Raw genomic sequence first — 6805 nt, forward strand, 5'->3', positions numbered from 1 at the left:
TCTGTTTTATGAATTGTGGTTTTTTTTTTCAATTTCTCATTATAACACGTATTGAATGTTCTTATAACTACACCTGTTAAAGTCTATTCAAAAATGTACCATCTCCTTTACTAAATCTTACATTTTACAGTTCTATACACCAGAAAAACCTACGCAGTGGTGTCTATAGATACTCATTGCTAAGGAATTTTTATGCCTTATGCATCTGGCATGGGATCAGCAATCTTAAATTTCTGCTCTCTGATCTGCATAATATAATATATTGTATGTATTTCGATTATAGTAACTTTGAAACTGTGTAAATAAATATGTGTACATATTTGCGGTTTGAAGAAAAAGGCTTGGATGTAGGGAGCCCAAGACTACCTAGCACAAGCTGTCAGTTGCCAATATGTCCTTCCCCAGCCTCCCTCACAGCCCAAAGCTTGTTGGGATAGGACCTTAACAAGTTAAAAAACAAGTTAGTCTCAAATTCAGTCGTTCAATACTTTGTATCGGTTGCTTTCTCTTTCTTGAAGCATGATAGTCTCCACTGCAATTTCCAGAACCTATCAAAAAGGTTCAGCCACATTCAAATTGGGTGAAGATTCGGCCATTCAAATCTTATGTTCAAATTGTCTTCAAAAAGGGCGCCTTGTCCCGAAGCAAACATGTGGTAAAATAACTTATTTAGGTTTAATATAATACCCTGTATATATACCAAGGTTATTTTCCCATCTGTACAAAATAGCTCAAAAGCCAGATGGATATATACGTAGATATGCTAAATAAATATTTTAGCATTTTTGAAACAGTTGGAATAATTTCTGTACCCAATTCCAAGAAAGTGCCCATGCGAAAGGCCTAAAGCACGTTCATTTTAAAGGGTTGTCACTCTTTTTTTTCCCCATATTTTTAACTATCGTGTTATGTCATGGTCTGCACAGAATCTGAGCGCCATGTACGTCAATGTTGTGTTGGATAGCTTTAGTTGAGACTGAACTTGGTGAATGGACCATGACAAAGACTATGCCTGAAAAGTGCTAGCCACCGTAGTTTGAGGTCAACCCCAATAACTCTGAACAAGCTTTTCTGATCAATTAAAAATGACAATTTCCAAGAAATTACAACTAGATCTTCCCTATACCCTTATATCCTGGTAGACTCTGTTAAAAAAGCACATGGAATATATTTACACTAACTTTCCTGATTGGATTTAAGGTTGCAGCCATTGCCCATGTATTTGAAACAGTTTATAGGTACTTATATATTGACAACAATCCTAGAGAATTAAGAACAACATGATACTATATGGTAAGACAAAGGGGGACTTTGTAAAGTCAAGATTACATAAAGCGAACTTCTTGACAGATTCAAGGGTCACCAGAAAATTCTGTGATGAACTATGATTCGTTCCCAAAATTTTATGATAAAATGAAATCCAGATGAAACTCCTCAAAAGCCTACGGTGATTTTTTGATATTTACTGAAATTACAGTTTGTATAAATGTTAACACAAAATTGCAAAACAACTCTGTTTTATTTAAACCATGAGATGTTTATGAAATTCTAAGTAAAACAGAGTTCTTACAGCTGATTGAAGAAGTGAGTTGAAGATAGGTTGTAACGTTCATTGCAATATGACGTTTGAGGCATTCATCCTATGTATTTATAAAATAATTCCAGTTCCTGAATACCTGAATATTGAGCCAGGATAGAATAACCATATTATGTCCCTAAGGTGTATTTGACGAACATATACAATTAAAAATATGAAGTCCGACTCGTTGTACATTTTTCCAATTATGTTAGGCTTAGGGGTGTGTTTGGGATCCTTGGAAAATGCCTTAGGCTTAATTTTCACCTTCAGTTCTGTGTCTGAATGCACTTGAGCTGAACTTCTTTGTCTTAGGTTGTTGCTGAGAAGATACTTACACCGTTGGTAAGTTAAGGTTAAATGGATTTATGGCAAAACAAATTAGTGCAATAGACTCTAAGTTCTTTGGCATCAACTATGAGAAACACCCTTTTTTGATCTTCAGCTGAACCAGCAGGTACTTGGTACTTGGTTGTCACCAAGGCTTCACTGCCTACCATTCACAGGACAGAATCCGAAGTGACTGAAGTCACAGTGATTGGCTAAACATCAGAAGACGTTAATTACAAATATCCCTTTATTGCCCATGAGTCCTCATTGAAGATTTTCTCTGAATGTGCATCATTTTATCAGACCGCATGTATTTTTATCACTAGAGGTGTTCAGAGTGTGGGGAATTGCATTTTGCGTGAATGTTATTTGATTAAATAAATTATACAGCTTTACCCTAGAGTTGATAAAACTCACCCATTGTGGATCATTTATTGAGCTCCATTAGTTGATGAGTACATTAAGAATATGTTTTATGATCATTATAAACAGATGCGTCTTGCATATTCACTGTTATAGTTATGTCTTTGGCTCTATTGCATGCTGCCCCCAGTGGCCAGCCTGTGCATAACTCCAGATTATAACAACACATTTTAGCATGTTCATTTTACTTTAATGTCTTTATGCCTCTACACTTGCTATTCTTTTATGAAATTTTAGAGAGGAGACAGGGCTATTGTAATTCTCTCTTAAGTAAGCCAAACATTGGGAAAAATATCCAACTTGCAGTAACCCTGCAATAACTCCCAAAAGTGGGTGCACCAGAGGTACAAAAGGAGTGTCTTGTTTGTGGAAATGTGTATTTTGTTCCTTGATTTGTAACGTGTAATCATGGCATTTTATGCATGGCTAATCAGCAATATTTTTTATATATACTCACTGGCCTTTTTATTAGATACACCTGTTCAATTGCTTGTTAACACAAATAGCTAATCAGCCAATCACGTGTCAGCAACACAATGCATTTGGACATGTAGACGTAGTCAAAACAACTTTCTGAAGTTCAAACCGAGCATCAGAATGCAGAAGAAAGGGAATTTAAGTGACTTTGAATGTGGCGTGGTTGTTGGTGCCAGAAACTGCTGATCTACTGGGATTTTCTCTAGGGTTTACAGAGAATTGTCCTAAAAAGAGAAAATATCCAGCGAGCTGCAGTTGTGTGGACGAAAATGTCTTTTTGATGTCAGAGGTCAGAGGAAAATGGGCAAACTGGTTCGAGATGACAGAAAGGCAACAGTAACTCAAATAACCACTCCTTACCACCAAGGTATGCAGAATACCATCTCTGAACGCACAACACATCAAAACTACAGCAGCAGAAGACCACACCGAGTGCCACTCCTGTCAGCTAAGAACAGAAAATTCTTACACAGGCTCACCAAAATTGAACAATGGAAGACTAGGAGAACGTTGCCTGGTCTGATGAGTCTCGATTACAGCTGCGACATTCAGATGGCAGGGTCAGACTTTGGCGTAAACAACATGAAAGCATGGATCAACGGTTCAGGCTGGTGGTGGTGTAATGGCGTGGGTCACATTTTCTTGGCACACTTTGGACCCCTTAGTACAAATTGAGCATTGTTTAAACACGACAGCCTACCTGAGTATTGTTGCCATCTTCTGATGGCTACTTCCAGCAGGATAATGTCACAAAGCTCACATCATCTCAAACTGGTTTCTTGAACATGCCAATGAGTTCACTGAACTCCAATCACCTCCACAGTCACCAGATCTCAATCCAAGGGGGGATTTGCATCATGGACAAAATACATCTATTACTACATAAAACATCATGGTAAAATTAAGGAATACTCTAAATGATTTACCTATGTGACTTTAAAATGTATTTTAACTGGTGTTAATGGTGGTTGGGAATGCATGCTTTGCGAATCATCTCCCTGATTAAACCCAAAATAGCAAGCATGCAATCTAGACAGCTAAAAAATAAAAGCTGTATTAAAATCAATAGAAGACTACTACCAAAAGATTTAAACGGAATGTACAGAACTTTAGCATAGCTTAAACGGATACTTTTTATACACATACATTTTACACCATATAAACTTTATTGAGACCTATAAGATATGTCTAAAGGAATTAAACTAACCATAGAAAGGAGAAGCATCCTGCACATGTGCGGAAAGGCCGAAGAAGCAGAAGAGTTGAAATTTAACTTTTCCACAAAAAAATATGTTTTTGGCATACATCGACCATACCATAAAAAAGATATTGTTACATTCGCCATATGCCATATTCACATTTATTTATTACCACCCCACGTTCACAGTCATTTCCAATAGTTTGGGCATTTTATCCAATCATACTGTATTGTCCCGATTATATGTAGTACATCCAATTTTGGATTGAATTATATTCCGTTACGATTGATTATAAACTAATGAAAAACAGCCACATATTAATATGCAATATAACATACAATAAATATATATAATGAAAAACTCTTTGTGCACCTACAAAAGATATGTATCTTGTCTTTAGTGCTTTGATTTTTTTTATTTGCTGCCAAGAATCAGTGAATTTATCAACTATAATTGGATTTACTACATATTTTTGATTATATTTATTTACTACGTATATTTATATATTTTAATAAAAAATATATATTTTTACTATAATACATTGTAGTGGTGTGTAAAATACACCAACTGCACACTGTGCTAAATTATTTGCAAAAAAAGGTTTTTTAATTAACTTTTAAACTTAAACTTGGATTAACGAACACAACGTGCCTTTGGAACACAAGAGTGATAAAGAGCCTCTCTACGCCTATGAAGATATTCCATTAAAAATCAGCTGTTTCCCAGTACATTGTTACACTACCTGCTAACTGTCAGAATTCTATTCTACATATATGATTGTAGTGTATTCAAGTACTTATCCAGATCCTCAAAAGTGGAACCTTCAGGGTGTGACATCCAGGGCCGGCCCTACCATGGAGCAGAGTGGGGAAATTGCCCCAGGCGGCACTTTTGAAGCGTCTTTTATTTTTTTAAAGCGGAAGTTGTCAGTACCCGCTCGGCGCCCCTCTCTCTCCTGTGTGAGCCCTCTAGCTCGGTCTCGGTGCCGGCTTGAAATGCTGATGTCATTTCCGGCGCTCAGCAGTAAAGCAGCGCACCGCACCGCGGCAGAGCAGGGAGACTCGCCGCAGGACTGCTGCAAGGTAAGTGAAGTACAAAGGGCGGGGTAGATAATAGGGAGGGAGGGAGAGGAAGGGTATTTTAAACTTCGTCCCAGGCAGCTTTATGTCTTGGGCCGGCCCTGGTGACATCAGTTGAAAGGTGCTTATGGTCTGTAAATCGATCTATGGAGGACAGTGGAAGATGAGCCAGGAGTTAATGGTTCTTTCGCATTTTTAAGATTATAGGCACCAGATATTACTCTGATATAACCTAATTGTCTGAAGGTGATACTGATATTATGGAATATATATAATGTGTCAGCTGTCAATAACATATGAAATGGTACCGCAGCCCTATTCTAAATCAATCAAAAATTACTTACTTGATCATAAAATCCAATGCATATAATTTGTTAGATTTATATCATTACCAAAAATTAATCAAAACAATTACTTTTTTATCTAAAACATGTAAGGCAAAAGTGAAGGGTGGTAAATGAATGACCCTGCAGTAGACACACAGTAAAGGCGGTATCATAATGGTGAGACTGAAGACATTAAAAAGGACAGAGTGGTGGGCTTCAAAGAGAGCTTATCAAGGCACAGAAAGACTACATCTAGGGAAAATTGTTCATGTACAAAATGTGCCTGTATATGAATGAAAGCTCTTAATTCCTCCTTTGAGCCCCCTCATAATTTGTTTCTGTTTATTTTGTCTCACCCACTAACTTCTTTGATGTCATGTCCATTCTAGATACCCTCATCTGTTTCTTCAAAGCGTCACCTCTCAGTAGAGTTCCGCTCAACTCTCCTACATTGAACACTTGGCAAGGAAAATAAAGACCAAAGGGATCAGCTGCATTATCAGTATGTCTTATGCAAACGTTTATTCCCGTCCCCCCTGTTATGATGACATTGCAGCTGGTTTTTCTCAGTTGCTCTACCATATAGTGATCCCACTGCTAGCGTTTAATGTTAAGGAAAAATAAGTAGAATGGGGAACAGTAAGAGGATGCACATATATACCTTATATCAAGTATTATGTTTTTATATTATCCAATATTATATTTGCTCTGATTATAAGCCGATCCAGTTTTAGTAAAATAATTTTTTTTGGTCAATTTCTAGAATATAAGGATTTTATAAACTGTTTGTCCCAAGGTTCCATTATATGGATTATTAATATTTATGATATTAATAAAATAAAAAATATTTATTATTTACAATGTCATATTTTTTTAACTCCTGGGTTAAAAAAAATATTTAGATGACCATTTCTCCCTTTTCCAAGATGGGGCCTTGAGGACATTTGCTTCCTATAATCCCCTAAAAGCTAATTGATTATTCTCTTTCTCACTGGTTGCACCGTTGGAGTGGACAGTGATTTTCACTCTATAGGCAACATGCCTTGCTTTCACAATCTGAAATATTACAAGGTATTTAAACTATGAAAGGACTGGTTGAGGAGTTGTCTCTCTATCCACTTTGCCACCCATGACTCCTGATGTACTATGTGGCCAGCGATTTTCATTGTTTCTACCTGTGTTCTCACCTCAAAGACATCTGGATGATAAGCTTTCTAGTTATACCTCCATCCACCAAATCCTTGCTCTTTTAAGGATTGTGTTGAACTCTTCCATTGTGTGCACTTCCCGCAACTTCTTGGAACAATTGTTACCAGACTCGGCTATTCCTGACCATGCTTTGATCCCTAATCCTTGTTATCCAACCAACCTTGACTGTTCTCCCCATCTCATCCA

This window comes from Sceloporus occidentalis, unplaced genomic scaffold, assembly GCF_023333645.1.
Source record: "Sceloporus occidentalis isolate IW3139 unplaced genomic scaffold, rSceOcc1.0.p SCAF_11, whole genome shotgun sequence".
NCBI lineage: Eukaryota > Metazoa > Chordata > Lepidosauria > Squamata > Phrynosomatidae > Sceloporus > Sceloporus occidentalis.